The sequence below is a fragment of the Myotis daubentonii genome, chromosome 4 (genome assembly GCF_963259705.1).
Source record: "Myotis daubentonii chromosome 4, mMyoDau2.1, whole genome shotgun sequence".
NCBI classification, from domain to species: Eukaryota; Metazoa; Chordata; class Mammalia; order Chiroptera; family Vespertilionidae; genus Myotis; species Myotis daubentonii.
In genome coordinates this window covers 63,668,362-63,685,534 of record NC_081843.1, presented here as the reverse complement: position 1 = coordinate 63,685,534, position 17,173 = coordinate 63,668,362, and the positions used below count along the sequence as shown (strand labels likewise).

The 17,173-nt window shown below is 50.9% G+C and overlaps 1 long non-coding RNA gene across 1 annotated transcript in view; it reads right to left on the bottom strand.

Moving 5' to 3' along the window:
• LOC132233429 (uncharacterized) overlaps window positions 1–13,947 on the bottom strand; it is a 50,689-nt gene extending 36,742 nt beyond the window's left edge. Inside the window, exons 1-3 of the long non-coding RNA XR_009452625.1 lie at window positions 13,610–13,947; window positions 13,282–13,515; window positions 3,229–3,343 (exon numbers count right to left, since the gene is read on the bottom strand). This is a non-coding gene — a long non-coding RNA (uncharacterized LOC132233429). The remainder of the gene's footprint in view (window positions 1–3,228; window positions 3,344–13,281; window positions 13,516–13,609) is intronic.
• Between the last annotated feature and the right edge of the window lie 3,226 nt (window positions 13,948–17,173).

Sequence of the window (17,173 nt, the reverse complement as noted above, 5' to 3'; positions counted from 1 at the left end):
CCAGTACAGAGTGAAAGAACCTTTCTAGAAAACAATTTGGCAATCAATATTAAAAACCTTAAAAATACAGTCTATACCCTCAGTCCAAGTAATTTCTATTCTAATAATATATCATAAGAAAATAACCACAGGGATGATTAAAGATTCATTTAAAATGTTATTCATCATAACTTTATTTATAATGGAAAATTAAAATCTAACTCTCCAGTGGTAGAATGACAATTAATTAAATTATATATGTTAAAACATTATACAGTTAATATAAATGACTTTAATAATAATTTTAATTATATACAAAAAATTTTATTCTACTACACAAACTGAAAAAAAAGCAGAATATGAAGTGATGTCTACATATTTTTATAAATATATTATATATAAAAACATATAAGTGGAGGAAAAAGGCTTAGAGAAAATACACAAAATGTCATTTTTAACTTGTGAAAATTCTCTATTATGAGCAGATACTACTTTTTAATTAGAAAAGTGATTTTTCCTTTAAACAATTAAACAATTCTATTTCTATGCTCTAATACTCTCTGTCCTTGTCCAAAGTTACTGAAGATTCTTTGGGTCAAATAATTCTATAAATATTTTAGGTAAATTGATTTAAGTTACATTGATATGTTATTTGATCCTAAAATCTGGCATAGAAAGAAAAGTATTTGTCAATTACATAGACAACACATTTTTTTATCCTGAGTTAAACAGAATCTTTACAAAATAGAGAAAAATTTTATAGGATAAACATTATAAATGTTTACTTAAGAGCTATTAACATAATGTGTTTTCAGTCACCATGTCAAGGAAATTTTTCAATTAAAAATGTTTCTAAAGCAAATAGAGTACCCTATTAATTGCTCTCCCAGTTTGCCAATAAAAAGTTTGACACAGCTTTTGTAGGACTCCTAGTTTCATGATTGTATTTTTAAGAGAAGAAGCTGATTTGTCTTAGGCTATTACTGTCTACTACTTCTAGAAGTCTTAAGGAAAGGTGGGAAGCAGCAAATTCTGGCAATCTGCCTAAAGAGAAATCAATGAAACAAATTAATCCTTCGCAGGCTGCAATGACACAGTAATCCATCATTCAGAGCTGCTTTTATATACCAAATCAGAGAGCAGAGGACGGAGCCCTGGGGGACATCACAGACAACAACTTACACCAACACTGGGAAAATACTGAGGAATCAGTTTATTTAAAGAGGATAGATTTCAGTTGATTGCCTATTTTGTCAAAGATTTTTTTCTTTCACAGTGTGGGGAACCCAAGGCCCAGTGACTCTATCTTCAGAATTCAGTACCATATATGCTTGCTGACATTAATAGGGATGAATGTTTATAAATAATTAGCATCATTAATCAGTATGAACAAATATCTGGCTAAAGTAATATTACTTTTTCCATTAAACTTCCAGGTGTTAAATACATTCCCAATTTTCAGTAGGGACTAACTGTAAATTTACATAATAATCTACAATTTAACTGACCAATTCCTGGTAAACCACATTTGAGATATTTTTTTTACACATAAAATGTAACCATTTAAGATGTGTATAACTTCCTAAGTACTGTGTTAAGTTTAAAGACTTGAAAATTTAAATCTCATCTCTTGTGGAATAAATTTTAATAAGCAAATCAGATTCTAAATCAATAACTTGTTTTAAAACTATAAATAGTACTTTGGCTTGTAATTATAGTTGACAGTGCTGAAAGATAAATTTAAATGTGGTTTCTTTTTTAAAAATAAACTTATAATCAATGTATAGCCATACATTCACACTGAGTATATTTATTTATACATATACAAAAACATATGCATCTAAATTTATTGGTGCTTATGTAGAAATTTATGCACCTGAGTATGTTTTACTAGAGTAATGCATTCTGAATGGAAGTATATTCCCTAGATGAAAACTAATGAGAAAAACTATAAAGTCAAAGTATATTACTACTGTTAAATACATCGTTTTCATGGTTAAATGTGAGGAATTAGTGAAAGAAAAGGATTTTCAAGAAATAAACAAGCAAAACTTGTCACAATGGTCCCAAATATCTAGTCATAAACCCAAAACAGAAAAAGAAGGTGAAATAAATGCTAACTAGTCAATTTTTGAATGGCATCTTCGATTCTGAGGCCCATGGCCCTATGATTGTAATTCCTGGCTATGCTGATACATTTTTAATTCAATGCATGGATCTAGTATTTATTGATTTAATAAGGTTAGGGGTATTACATTGTTGCTGCTACTGATGAACTGTCAGCAATTTAATCTAGTGAAATCTTACAGAGGAATATATATTTTTTAGAGTTGTGAGAGACACTAAACAGCTATGTAAATGGAATCCCTTCATTACCCAGGACAGTGGCAAAAGCAATGTCCCTTCTTTCCCAGACTGCTTTGGGCTCCAAACATTTTCTAAGAGGTTGGCTACCAATAGGCTGAGGTGACACTGAGAGGACTGCAGCAACGTCTTGCAGGTACTCCTTCAAAACGTCTTGCAGGTACTCCTTCAAAACGTTAGCCCCAGCATCATTGATGCAGACAGAAAAGAAGGGAGAAAATGTACTTTCTCAAAAGCCATCCTGCCAAAAATACAACCAAAGGAGATAGGCTTTAAAGGCTCTATCCAAGTAAGGAGGTATTATGTGATCCAGAATTTAAAAGGGGGGGGGGGGCGCGGGCGGGAGTCCACCTGTATTTGCTGAAACAAACACTTGAGGACTATCAGGAAGCTTTCTGCGCTGCTGCGCTACCTGCTTGTGGGCTTATTTCCCCAACCCGGACACCTGGGAAGCATGTTGTGCTCCAGCTTTCCCCTGACTTTGAAGAAGTGGATAACCTAAGAAGCGCGCTGCTGCTGGGGTCAGTAAAACTATGCTAATTGCTGAACCTAATTGCTTCAAGCAGCCCTGCCTCTAAACAGGGAGAGCACAGTGGATGGAGTCAGTCTGTTCCTAATAAAATGAAGAAGCACTGAATTAAATTCCCAAGGAAGGCACTATAAAAGTTTCCACAGTGTAACCAAATGACTTCACCTCTGCTATTACCCCTAGGATGACATCTTTGAAAGAAAGCAGACCCCAGTCAGGCTCCATATTCATAAATTGGCTGAGCTTAGGCCAGTGAATCTGGATTGATTTAAAAAGGTTTTTTCATCCTTCCAATCAAATGAAGTCATTGTTAATTAGATGCTTTCTGTTAACAATGTCACTCTTCTCCACATTACCTGCTCACACTTGCAGCGCCTCTCGTGCAACATCTGGAGCACCAGTCCCCCTGCCATCGGTCCTCACGTCCTCACGAGTTTGGCGGAGGCTGGTGGTATTTCCGCTGCTCGGTCCCTGTCTGAAGGAAGACGCCGCTCAGTGTGCTGCTGGTGAGACACATACCAACTTTCCAATGTGAGAGGCTATAAAACAATCGCTAGGAAAACTCTTCTCCCAAACTCTCTTTAAAGGAACTACACAGCAGTGTCTCTGTGCTGTTGCCGCTTTGTAGATGGGTGTTTTAGAAAACGCCTAAGGCCACAGTCAACTCCCACTGACCAAGCTCCTGCTCACACTAGACAACCGGGTTAAGGCTGCCCAGCCGCGCCCGGGGCCTGGCCACCGACCCCTGTCGGCCTGAGGCGGACTGGCCGCTGGAGGCTGGGCCACTGGGAGCAGCCCCGAGGGCGCGAGGCACAGAGCGCTCTGGCAGGAGAGAGGAGGGCGAGCCAAGGGCTCTCCATCCACCGGGTCCCTGAGCCTCACCACGTCGGGCAGAGGCTGCCTCACTCTCCCTAGGGGCCCATTCCAAAGAAGTTTGCGTGTGCCAACCCCACCCTGACCCCCACCCCGACCCCCACCCCGTCGGGCCTGGCCTCCTCCTAGGATCTTCCGGGGAGCAGGCCTGGGTCTTGGTCGCTGCGGGATGGGACCTTCAGCGCCGGCCAGGGCACGGCTCCTGCCGTCCGACCAGGTCCCGCCCGGCGCCCACTCGCGCCCAGTGCCCGCAGGCGACCCGGCGAGCGAGGCTCCACGCACTATGCGCTCCTGTCCGGCGCAGGGTCCAGTTCCCCGGCCTCGAGGGCAAGAGTGGAGGCTCCCGGGCCCTCCCCAGGCGGCCTGGTTCTCAGAGCGCTGATCTTTCCCAAGGGAGCGCCCTGTGGGTGAGGACATGAGGAGCCACGCGGAGCAGGGCCCTGGCTGCTGGAGGGACGGTGGCCCCCGCGGCCCTTGCGGGCCCGGACCACGCCGATCCCAGCGCTTGGGGGGACCGGTGGCTGCCGCGGGCTCCTGAGGGCCCGGCGGCCGGGAGGGAGACCGCAGGCCTCCAGGGAAGCCTCGGGACCCGCCGCCAGGTCACCGGCTGCTTCTCGGCTGGAACTCCTGAGCGGGACCCTGTCCCTGACTCCGAGGGGCCTGGGGACAAGACCACGGCCTCGCAGGCCTCCATGGGTGGGGCTGCGGGGGCACGGGGCTCCCAGGCTCAGCGACAGTGAGTCCCGACCCCCTAGACCTCGCAGAGGGCAGAGTCGTGCTAGAGGAGGTTAGGCGGCGAGGAGGAAAGGCGCGTTGGGACTAATTGCATTTCTTCCCGTCCTTGACCCCAACGCGTCCTCCGGTGACAACGTGCGCCTTCTCCACAAGAGGGTTTGGGGAAAGTAAGTTTCTGGGGAATCTGATCCCTGTTAGGTGAGGCCCTGGAGGAGGGCAAAGAACAGCGGCAGCCAAAACACCTGCGAGTTCTCAATACAATCTAATATGGACGTGAGTGGAGTCATTTCTCCTTCCGTTTCCAGGGGAGCTCAGACCTGATGCGTCAAGATTATCCCTCTCCAACGTGTCAAACAGGGTACCTGCCAGGGACACCTGCGCCTGTCCCCCGGGGGCTCCCCCTTTGCGAACAGAAAAGGCGGCCTGATATTCTGTTCCACTTAGTGCTTGTGTGACCGTAACGTGGAGGCCTGAGCCGTGCGGGACGCTGCTTTGACCCTCTGGAGACTAAACTAGAACCGCGCAAAGGGAAGGCAGGCACACAAGCGGGCGGTGCTGAGAGGTGGCGGGCGGAGCGAAACCTGGGTGGGGGGCGCGCAGGCTGCTCTGACCCGCGACGCCCGCTCCCGCGCGGGGAGTCTCAGGGCGCTGCGGGCTGGCGGGCCAACAGGGCCACGTGCTCAGGGGCCGCTGGGCTCCGGCTCCGGGTTTCAGGGACACACACACACACCAGCGCCTGCCTCTCTCTGCTAGCGCTGGAGTTCCTCTGAGGTGGTCCGTTCAGCGGAGCCCCCTGCGCTCACACTGGCTGAGGGGGGCTGAGAGAGCAGCTGGGGGCGCCCGTCCTGTGGGGACGCAGCCCCGCGCAAGGTTAGGGCTGATAAGTGACCCAGCCTGGGAAGGGCGGCGTTCTCACCGGCCCGAGGGTCCTCCCCGCCTTCCAGTCCTGTCACCTGTCACCCCGAACTCCCCGGGTCCTCGTCCCGCCCCGCTCTCCGTGACCACGCGACCACCAGTGCCCGGGCCCCGGGAGCCAGGGCTCCCCCCTCCCTGATACAAACTGCACGGGCGCCGCTTTCCCTGCCCCCGGGTCCTCCTCTCATCCTCCCACCCGGCGATGCCTTGCCAGTGTTTGGGGTGGTTGGTGTTCTTGTAAAAGTCTATCAAAGGATCGCTGGCGTCTCCCCGTCAAGTCATTACGCCTTTATCCCCATCAATTACCCACACCTCAGAGGGCTGCTATTAAGAGCTCAATTGAGCTGCAAAAGTAGAGATCCCGTTTCAGGCAGATGTTGTCACCTCCCGCAGAGATAAGCAGCCCGTGGGACCCGGCCGGCCGCTTCCCCAGCCGCCCGAGCAGCGCTGGGCCAGGCTTAGCGCTCGGGCCGCGGAGCTGGCGCTGGAGCTGGAGCGGGCGCCGCGCCGGTGCTCCCGGGACAGGCGGGAGCGGGGAGCGCCCGCTCTCAGACCTCAAGCGCAGCGCCTGTCCTGGGGAAGTGTCTCCAAAGTTGTGCCGGCGGCGAGCCGGGCGCTTTCGCCCAGAAAGGGGTGGGGGTGGGGGGAGGGAGAGGGCACAGTTGAGAGTTAATCTGGCTGCCGCCGCCGACACACCCTCCTTCCTCTTCCCGCCGCTCTAGCCTCCTTCTTCCCCGGTAGCGGCCCCAGAAACCCCTGGGAAGGAAGGCCGGGTGCTGCGGGTCTGCTGGACTTAGACCTAGGGAATCCGGGACGGAAGCGTGGCTTTTACACAAAGGGGACCCCGGGACCGCCGCGGCCTTTCGCCCAGATGTGTCCTTCCCCCCTCCCTCACCCCCAGTCACTCCTGGGGACGCGGGATGGGCCCGCACGCGGCTGGGAATCCTGGGGGGCTGAGGGGAGCGGAGCAGGAGGACGTGGCCTCCCGGCAGTCACTGTGCAAGTGGGCGCATGTGTGTGGACGGCCAGCTGAGTTTGTAGAGGACTGCGTCTCTATGCACATGTGCTGAGAGCATTTGCCGCTTTCCTCCTGACAGTGGCCACAAATTTAGCCAAGGCTAAAGGAGATTAATTTCCTAGCACAATCCAATTAAAAGATTTCTGAAGTCATCTTTGGCAAAAATGGGGGGGCGGGTGCATGGCTAAAGAGGGGACTGGTTTTGATGACAGTGATGTATCGCCTGGGCACAGCGTGCGCTGGTCGCTCTCTCCTGCACCCGCGAGGTGACCAGAGCATCCCCGTCAGTGCCTCCAGTCCAAGCCTCTCCTTTCTGAAAGACAGCCATCCATCAGGCCAGCCTGGGCAGAAGAGAATATGCGAGGGCCTGGGGTTGCTTACAAGCACCATAGACTTTTTTAAGTGCTATTAGATTTATGGTCTCTTTTTCGAGGCCCATCCAGAGTAATTAGCACATATGTTCTAAATAGATGATAGTTTTGTGAGCAATAAAGCAATTACCCATCGTTGGAGCTGACAGTTCCTCCAACTAAACTCCAACCAGCAGCTAATTGGAAAAGTCATTTCAGCTCCATTGTCTGCAATTAGTCCTGCTAAACTACTACACCCCAACTAGCTGGTTTGAGGTTAATTTATTCAGTGTTGTATTTGCACAGAGAAGCCATTGCCACAAAGGGACTTGCCTTTTGCCCCTCCGAACTGCGCCCTGGGACTGGAGGAGCCGGTGGCAGCCAGAGGCCAATATTCAGGGGCTGGGGGCCGGTTCCCAGGGGAGGAAGTGCCTGACCCGGCCTCAGCTTCAAGGTCAGTGTCCAGTGTGCTGAACCAGCTGACAGAGAAAGCCATTGTTTCTCCTGCTGGGCAGTAACTAGAGGAAACTCTTCAGTTCCCGCAACCAAAACCTTAGTTTATAAAAAGGAAAGTCAGCACAGAAGAGCTGACTGGGTTCTGAGAGCACCTTCTAGCACCAGTTCTGACCCTAGGCCACGTGTATCTCCATCCCTAACGGATAAACACAGATTAAAAAACCAGCCCAAACTGCCCAATTCCGAGCCCTCAGCTGGGAGAGCCATTCATACTCCAATTCTTGGAGTAGAAAGAAAAGACCAGACAGGGCAAGAAGCCCTACTTTGCCTTCGTCCTCTCTGAGTACAAGGTCACTTCTCCCCTTGAAACTGGTGTTGCTCTGTGACTTTTTTTCTTTTTCATTTTTCCCTTTCCCCTTCTTCCCTCCTTATCGTTTTTTTTTTCTTTCTTTCTTGTCTAAAGTTAAGCCCAATAGGTCCACGATTTGCGCCAGTGAGTGGAAAAAATGTGTTAAACGTTGGTTTGATGCCCCACCGGAGCTTCCAAATATCCAGTGGCTGGGATTCTTCTACTTAATTTAATCTTTATTGGACAGGGTGGCTCCTACACTCATATTCACCAGGAAACCTGGGAAATGATCTGTTGGTGTTCAGAAAGGAGGGAGGGAGGGAGAGAAGTTAAAGAGGGATTAATCCTCTCCCACCCAACCTCAAACGTTGTCACTGTGATTTCTGATAGGCTGAGGGTAGGAGCGGAGGGGGCTCAAGGTCCCAGCCCAGACAGCCAAGGGTCTCTGCGATCTGCAGCAGGGGGCCGGAAGGCTGGCAGGTTGAGATGGGAACTTGTAGCCCTGGTAACCGAGTATTCCCTTAAAAGAATTTACAGCTAAGTGTCCCAGGCTCTGGGAGCAATTTGAATTTTAGTTAGAAGAACACGGGGTTTGGAGGCGGGGAGAGACTTCTTAGGAGGTAAAGCCAAGTGCTTTCAGTCCTAGAAATCTAATGTCCTTTTTCTGGAGAGCCATTCATACTTAACAACCTGAGGGCTGTTTCTCCTTTTTGAAGCAAACACAACACCACCTAAAGAAGACAACTTAGGTGGTATTTCAGTCAGCATAGAATTACTAAAATAATTCCAATTTCAAAACCAATTGTAATCAATTGCTCAACTTCAACGATTTGGAGATACAAACCTATAGCACACACACACACACACACAAAAAAAAACTTAAATTGCATAAGGTCAGCCTCTTGTTTGCCACTTACTTATTGTGTTTTAACCAATTTGATTCCAAGAAAGACCAAGAAGAAAAAATATGGGGGAGAGATTGAAAGTAATAGTCTCATCTTACCCCATCACCTCCCACCTGTCACACAATCTCTGCCCTTGAAGAGAAATCCTCCCGTCAGTGTAGCTCCCAGTTGAAATAAGATGTCTTCACTAAAAAAACTGTCCCTCGTGTTCTCAATTATTTGCTTTTTTTCCAGGACTTAAATATGACATCCCAGAGAGTGAGGGCAAGAAAAAGCTGAAGGGAGAACCAGTTGAAAGTATCACCTAGACCTGGTAGAGAATGCTAATGTGGGTGTGCATGCATACTTAAGTATAAGGGCAAATAGAACCCACCCAATCAATAACCCACCAAATGTGTGGGAAACATTTACATCATGCAAAAACTCTAAGCACATGTGTGTAAAGATGTAGTCATATGCAAACTTGGCTAGCTGTCCACATATGTATCCACTGCTAAAAAGCAGTTTCGTTGCTCCCATAGTTTCTTTCCATTAAGAGCGATTAGAAGATATCTATTCAAAGTTGCTGATCCAGAGAGAAAATAAGAGTAGATAAAAGGAGATTTCAAGTGACCTCCTTGTCCCTTTCACACCAACCTTAGCCCTAGACTAGCCAAGGATCAACTAACACAAAAGCCCTTTCCTTTTTTCTTTTCAGCTTCAGAAGATTTCATGCAAACGGTTAACAATAAAACATAGAACTATCCTGGAGTTTTGTTAGATCATGCATTTGAAATACCTTATTAACTCCTCCCATAGATGGGCTAGGTTTATTATCCACTTCTGAAATGGGTAAATAAAATATACATAGTGTAACAGAGGGCATAATTATTTACTGCTCCATGTGGTTTGTATCAGTGGTGAACTATGCTCATTCTTTTTCATCTAAACTTTACTTAAATCCCCTTTCTCCTTACTGATGGAGACTGATGGAGGACACTGTAATAAACATATCTTTCCACTGACAGTTTAGAAGGACAGGTTAGGGTTATTCTTTAGATCAACTTTCTGATAGGTAGGTACAAGTGAAGCATGACAATAGTTACCAACAGATCTGCTGGCTTTGTGAGCCAGTACTTTCCCACTAGTTTATTTTATAGGCAGTGAAGATTTTAAAAACTTAAACATACTTGAACAGTCCTTAATCAATGAATGTCCAATTCAAATCTACTTCTGATGGGCTAATCCTGTAATAAAAGAAATCTGTGTTCTGACAGGTAATTATTAAGAAAAATGATAATATAGTTTAGTTGATTGTATTGTCAGGGTACTTTAATAAGCGTCAAACTCCTTTTAAAACCAAAACTTTTCATCCAAACCCAACCCATTTTCTCTTGGAAGAAGAGCCTTGCAGTCAGTCTTCACTCAAGTGTGGCATTTAAAATGCGTTTTATAACATAAACTTCTCCATTTTCTTTTTTGTACAAATGCATTTATCTTTTTGATTTTTACAAAAAGTAAAATTTGCACCACCCCACCCCTTTCACTGATGTGCTATGAATGATTGTCACTTTTCCTCCTACAAAAAGCTTGTTTTGCATCCAAAGGTCAACACTTGCTCTCCTGTGGCTGGCTACTGGGGGACCCTCTAACTTGGGGCCCAAGCAGAAAGGGGAAGTACTTCCCTTATCTCTGTTTTCCAAAACCCGTGCTTTAAATGGCCAGTTTGTGATAGAAAACTAAACTGCTTCTAAAGTAAAGCACTTATCTCTGAGTGTTTCCACCCAAAGGTGACAAAGAAGAAATGCCCAGGATACCAGAGTTATAGTGAATACAGGAGTCCGCTGGATCCGTTGTCCAACTATATGAACAGGGTAAGAGCAAGCAGTACAGCCCACTCCCAACTTGGCCTTTCCACCCTTGTTTTCAGGTTGTCAAAGACAGAACTTTTTACAGTTGGGAAGCTACAATACAGACTGAGTTCAACCTTTTGGGAGGGGGTTTCTGACACAGGCCAGGCTTTTGTTTGTTTTTTTTAATAAGCACGAAACATTAGGCAGGCATTCCAGTGGCTTTCTCTCTTCCCTTTTCTTCAAAATATCTATGCAAGACCACGTTAAATACATCTTCAACTGCGTCCTTCCCAGCATTAATCTCATGCCAACGGAGACTAATTGATTCGGCACCTTTAAAATAAGCTCTTTGGGAAAGGTCTGTAATAAGATCAGAAGAACTGACCTTTCTCCCAATGATTGCAGGCATGTTCATCTCTCCAGATGGGCTTGATAAAACAGGGCTATTTCTGTTCTGTGGTCTCTCTAAACAGAATAATACCATTTTTAATTATTTAGAAGGTAGGGAAGAGGTATGGGAGAGAATCTTTTTGGGGGGGCGGGAGGGGGGGGAGAATCTTTTACACATATCTGGTTATTTGTAGGATCTCAGGGCTCTTGAACTAGATTTTGAAAATATTTTTTACAAGGACACCTTTGTTCAGTGTAATTTGCCAAAAAGCCAAAATGAATGAACCAGTGAGTTTCAGGAAAGCAAAATACCAATATCAAAGATGTCATAGGATTAGTGAAGAATGATTCAGCATTCCTCAAAAGAAAGATATTGGGGAGGGGGTATTAATCAGTTGGAAAGTCTGCATAGATCAGACTCTGGGGCCTGGAATGCAAGTCAATGCTGAGATCTCTGCTTCTCTCCTCCCACCAGGTCACAACTGTTTACTGGCTGTCTGGCTAGGAGAGATCAAGGATTTTGTGGAAGCTCTTTTAAAAGGTGATTAAGGCTAGGGGCCATGATGCTAGCAATCTGAAAGGGGCAGTGTAAGTTTACAGCCTAATTCCCTCTCTTCGTCTGTTGGGTGAACTACACTGCAGACTTTGTATGCAGTGAAGTAGCCTGTAGGAAACAGGAGGGCAGAGAAAGACTTAAGGAGGGAGGCCCAGGAGTCCAGACCCTGGGAGGCTTTTCTGATCCCGAGGAGAAGCCTTGGATAGGGCCAAGGAGATAGGGCCACAGGGCTGGCGTCTCAAGTAGGGTGCTGGGGAAAGGGCCACAGCCTGAGGTTATGTGCGAGAAGGAAGGGAGAGCGATCTGGAGAAGAGAGGACGAGTGAAAAATGGGCGGAAATTTGCAACTGCGTTTTCTGCTTCTGCCGCTGAGTGTGCCTGGACACGTGTGTGGAATTGCACAATGTGGGGACCTACGTGCTTCCACAAAATATGGTCACTCTTCTATTAGGTGCCCTACCAAACAACAAGAGTATCATTCGGGCCCTAGGTCCAGCGTGGCAAGCTGAACCAGTGACAAACGCCAGCCAGAGCTCCCCAGGAGTCCCCAGGACCCTCAGTCCCTCCACAGAAGCCATTTTGCTGGTGAGGCGGTGAGCACCAGTGGAGGCGCTCTGCGGGTGTGAAAACGCGGTCAGGGCGAGAAACCGAGGCCTGAGTGTCGCTAGGGCTGGACAAGTCCCAGAAGGGGACGGCGCCTCTCCTCAAAACGTTTAGGTTTCTTCCTGCCCCCTTTCGAGACAGAAAGTTGGCGCATTTGTTCCCTGCCCCAAAGCCCAGGGCTTCCACTGCTCCGCGCACCACCACCAACAGCAGCCACCCTCCGGGGCAGGGGCTGGGGGCTGCACCCCTCCTTCCCTTCCTTTCGGGAGGAGCGAGGGCCACGCCGCTCCCCATCCCCGGGTCACGCGGGATCCCAGGGGCCTCTCCCAAATTTGGAAGCTCAATATGGGGGCTGGCAGGAAGAGCCCGCAGTGAGCGCGGGTGGGCGCCGCTGTTCAGGCAAGTTTCAGCTCATCCTCCCGCCAAGCCTCGCCCCCGCCCCCGCCCCCGCCCCCGCCCCCAACCCCACCGCCACCCCCGCCTGCAAGGCCGGACGAGGCCAACAGCTCCACACCGGCTCATTCCCGAGCCCCCGGGCGCGGCACCGGGCGGGCGTCGGCTGCCCCCGCCCCCGCCCCGCGCGCCCGCCCGCCCGCCCCGCGCGCCCTCTGACGCAAACGCGCGCCTCTGCCCCGCGCGGAAGGAAGCGCTGCCGTTGGTTTTAATTCAAGCTCTTGGTTTCACACACGCCCCCTCGGTCCCCACCCCGCGAGGTGACCCCCTCCCCGCCCTCAGCCCTCTCGCTGCGGGCCAGGAGCCTGGCTGGGCTGTGGGGCTGAGGACCCGGGGCTCCCTCGCCGCCGCTGCCGCGGGTCCTCCGCTGGAGAAAGCGGCTCCGTGTCCCTTTTCATTCCCTGACACTATCGCCCACATCAAACAGGCAGCCACCGATCGCCTTACGTTAGGGGATCCCGTTACTAACGGCGCCCGCAGGTGGGCGGCAGGAGCCGAGCTCGCCAGGCCCCGCTCGCAGCCCGGCAACGTGCGGGCGGCCGGGCCAGCCCGGCGGGACTGGGCGGCCCGCTCCACCGCGGCTGGAGCTCGGCCCCGGCGGGGGCGGGGGCGGCTGCGCGGTGCAAAGTCTGCCGTTCCGCGGCCCCCTGTCCCCTGCCTCCGCGCTGGAGGCCCCGTAGCTGATTCCCGTGTGTGTTGGGGGGGGAGGGGTAGAAAGTGGGGGTTGGGGAGACCTGCTTTGAATTTGGACTAACGCTCAGCTGCGGCGCGGCGGCGCTCTCCCTGCCTCCGCGCGGCTGGGCACCGGCCGGCGCGGGCGGCTCCCGAGCAGGCCCCGCGGAAAGTTCTCCTCGTCCCGCCCTGGCTGCCTGGACTCCGGCCCCGGCCGACAGAGGCCACTCGAGCCCAGGCTCCCTCCTGGCCTGCCCGCGTCGTCGACCCAGAGTTCAAAAGAAACCACAGTCATTGCGTTACTTGCCTGGTGCGGCAGGACTTGGCAGAGTCTCGCTTCCGGTGCCCGCGGCTCTCGGTCCAGGGTGCGGGGGCGGCTGGGCCTGCGCACCGGCGGCCAGCGGACCTTCCACTCCCTGGCGCTCGCTCTCGCCTCCGCGTCCACTCGCTCCGTCTCCCTCCTCGTTCTCATTCCTTTTCTCTCTGTCTCCCTCTCTGCCTGCGTCCTCTGCCTGCCCTCGGCTGCTTGTCTCTGCACTGGATGGAGAGTAACATTTAGAATGCATGTATAGAACGCTGGTTCTTGTTCTCTCTGTCCTTTTTTTTTTTTTTTATGTCGTGTTCATTTCACCTTTTAACTGACCAGGAGACGTGAGCGCGTTTATTTGGGGAGAGGGACAAGGGCAAGGAGCCCCCGCTGGCCCCAGTCGCCTCCTCTCCATCAGCCGCGTACAATGGGCCGCCGCTTGCCGAGTGCATTGACTGTTCCCATTATTCAGGCTGGAGGGGCTGCGGGGCAGGCACAGAAAAGCCTTTATTCTGCTCTTTAAAATCGTCGCTCCTCGCGAAGCGACCGCCAGCTCACGACTCAGAGGTTGGAGAGACGGGGAAGCGCCAAACGCACCCCCAAAGCGCAGCGCTTCCCAAACCCCTCCCTGGTGGAATTTAAAGTGAGAACGAGTATTAAAAAAAAACAAGCCCTACCTCGGTCAATACAGCGTGGCCATTTACTCGCACCTTTTATCTGAGGGCGTGTTGAGGCTCGGGGTGCTGGAGCTGAGACAAACTTTTACGCTCTCCCGAGTAGAGGGGCGGGCGGGCGGGCGGGCGGGCGGACGCGGCTCCCACCCCCGGCGGCGGCGGCGGCGGCGGCTTTGTCACTCTGAGCCGCTCCGCGCCGCCTGAGCCTGCCTAGGGGAGCGATCCCAAAACGAGGGGGGTGCGCGTGTGCTATTGGAGAATATGTAACTAACAGAAAGATCATTTTCCCCTAGTACGGTCTTTCAAGTAAAAAAAAAAAAATCCATTGAAAGAATTTTCAAAGTGTTGTCTTCCTTTGGAGAAAAGGCTCGGGCTGCCTGCGGAGAGGGGAAGGAGGACCCGGCTGTGCGCGCCCGGGCGCGGCTCCCGTCCGCTAGGTGGCAGCCGGAGCCAGCGATTTCCGCAGGCCCGCGGCCCGCCCCCTCCTCCCGTCCCCCCCCTCCCGCGACCAATCGCCTTCGGGAATCTCTCTCTCTCTCTCTCTCTCTCTCTCTCTCTCTCTCTCTCTCTCTCTCTCTCCCCCTTCCTCCCTCCCTCCCTCCCTCGCTCCTCTTTCTCTCTCCCTCCCACCTGCCCCTCTCCCTTCCCTTCTCTCCCCCACTCCCCCCTTTCCTCTTTTTCTGACTCGGCCGCACTAACTCCCCACCCCACCCCCAACAATATGAGGACTTATTACTGTATTCTTAATAATTATGGAAGCGTTGTTTGGAGTTTGGGACAGCCTGGGGATACCAAAGCGGGGGGAGGGGGGAAGAAAGTAGAAAAAAATCAAATTGATTGGAAAGTTTATTTTTTAAATTCAACTCTGGGGTCCATCGGAACGGTTGAATTCTGATTGATTTTGTGGCAATAGCTGCAAATTCCACGAGTGTCCTGTCGTAATTAAACCTTTTAAAACCAAGTTATACTAAGGAGCCAAAAACAGGAGTCTCTATCTGCCTCGTTTCTTAAAAGGATATAAAATAAACGCAGTCCACACTTGGGTTATGCTTCTATGTGAAAGAAGAAAACAATCTAAACCCAGTGTATTTCACGAGTCATTAAAATGGTGAGAGTTAAATTCCCATATAAAAAATTACTAACATTTTTCGATGACACTGTCTTCAAGCTCATGAAACCTAATCTTAAAAACTTTTCATAAGAAATCGACATTATTTCCTTCTAATTTGCACGTTGCAAGGCATTCTCCCCCTCGCCATCCCTTCCCCCCTCTGGCGTTCGCGTGTGCGTGCGTGTGTGTGTGTGTGTGTGTGTGTGTGTGACCATAGACGACCCATACTAATCAGGTCTCAGAGTAAATAGCAGAGCAGGGCGATCTCAATGTAAATTGCGCTTGTCAGAAGCACACCCCCTCCCTCACTTTCTCTCCTCCTCCCCTCACCATCCCCGTCAGTAGGTGGGGGGGTGGGGGGGAGAAAGCAAAAGAGGAGGGGGCGGGACTCTCCAACCAATGGCGTGCAGGAGGCATGGCTAACCTTAGCCTCCCATTTTCTCCTCCCTCCCCTCCTCCCATTCAGGGCTCTGACCAGTCAGTCTCCTTTGATTATCAGTTGCCAGCAGCCCTTCTCCTGGCTCCTTGACACGAGCTCCATATAAGGCAGCGATCTCCATAGAAACGTGTCAGTTTCAATAGTAGTGTCAAAGTTCACTATATACAGACATTCGCGCAGATCCCCCTTTCGGAAACATTGCTCTGCGAGTCCTCCCGATTAAACGCATTCAATTTTGGGATCTCTCTCTCTCTCTCTCTCTCTCTCTCTCTCTCTCTCTCTCTCTCTCTCTCTCCTCTCTCCCTCTCTCTCTCCTCTCCTCCTCCTCCTTCTCCTCCTCTTCTGCCTCTCTCTTTCTCAGTCTCTCAATCTCTCTCTCTTCTTTCCCTCGCTCTCTTCTCTCCTTTTTCTCTTTTCTTACATATCCTCTTAGTTGTTTCCCCCGTATTCTTTTTCTCTCTCTCCTTTTTCTCCCTCCTTCTTGTCTTTTTTACTCCATTCCTGCAGAAAAGAGAGGGCTAAACTTAAAAAAAAAAAAAAAAGAGGAGGAGGAGGAGACACCCCCTTCGTATTCTTCTTATCGTTATTTTATACATATATGATTTTTTTTGGAGGGAGGGTGTTGGTTCCCGGCTGAAGAGCACTTATTTAAAATACTAAAAAAAGAACATTTTTGGGCGATCTCCAGGGTTTTTTTAACTAGCTCTGTGTGTTATAGCAGAAGAAGCAGAAGAAGGAGCAAGAAAGAGGAAAAGAAGAGGATTATTTATTCGACCTACTTTGGATGTCTCTCTCGCTTTTTTTTTTTTTTTTTTTTTGCAATTCTTTTTCTTCTGAATTTTATTTTTCCTATTTCGCTGTGAACTCGTCGCCGGCGTGAATTATCTCCTATTTTTCTTCTTTTCCATCACCTCCCCAAAGAAGAAGGCAGTGAGAGCCCGGCGCCACCGGCACAACAAAAAGAGCAAAGTGTGCGATCCTCCTCGCTCGCCGCCTCTCGCTTTCCAGCTCTGCCTTCCTGAATGGCTGGCAGCGTCCGGCCCTGGACCTGGCCCCCCGACACCAGCGCGCCCTGATCTCCGCCATCAGCCTTGCCCCGCGCCCCGCTCGGCTCACCGAACTCCCCTCCATCTCGAGCCCAGCGAGGGCTCCTGCCGGGACAGCGGCGGCGGCGCGGGCGGCCCCCGACCCGGGCTCGCGCTCCGGCGGCGGCCCCGACTCCAGCTCGGACTCCGGCCCGGGCCCCGGCTCCTCCAGCGGCGCTCGCCGCTGCAGCTCAGGCGGCGGCTCCAGCGGCGCCTGCAGCCCCGACCTCCTTCTCCACCGCCGCCGCTGCCGCCGCCGCCCTCGCGGTCTTCCTCTGTGTCGGCTCAGCCCGCGCTCAGCGCGTAGCCCGAGCGGCCGGCGGGCGGGCAGGCGCCTGGCGCGGGTGAGCGAGTGTGTGTGCGAGTGTGTGTGTGCGCGGGGGTGCGGGCGAGGCGGAGGGCGAGTGTGTGCGCGCGCCGTGGCCCATGCCCGCCGCCCCCGGCGCTGCGCCCCGCGCCGCTCCCGGCTGCCGCCTGTGCCATTTCTGATTTTGCAACTTGGGGAAGAAGAAAAAAGCGAGAGAAGGGAGCTTGCTCTCCGGGGGGGTGGGGAGGGGGGGAAGGAGAGCGTGGCCCCCC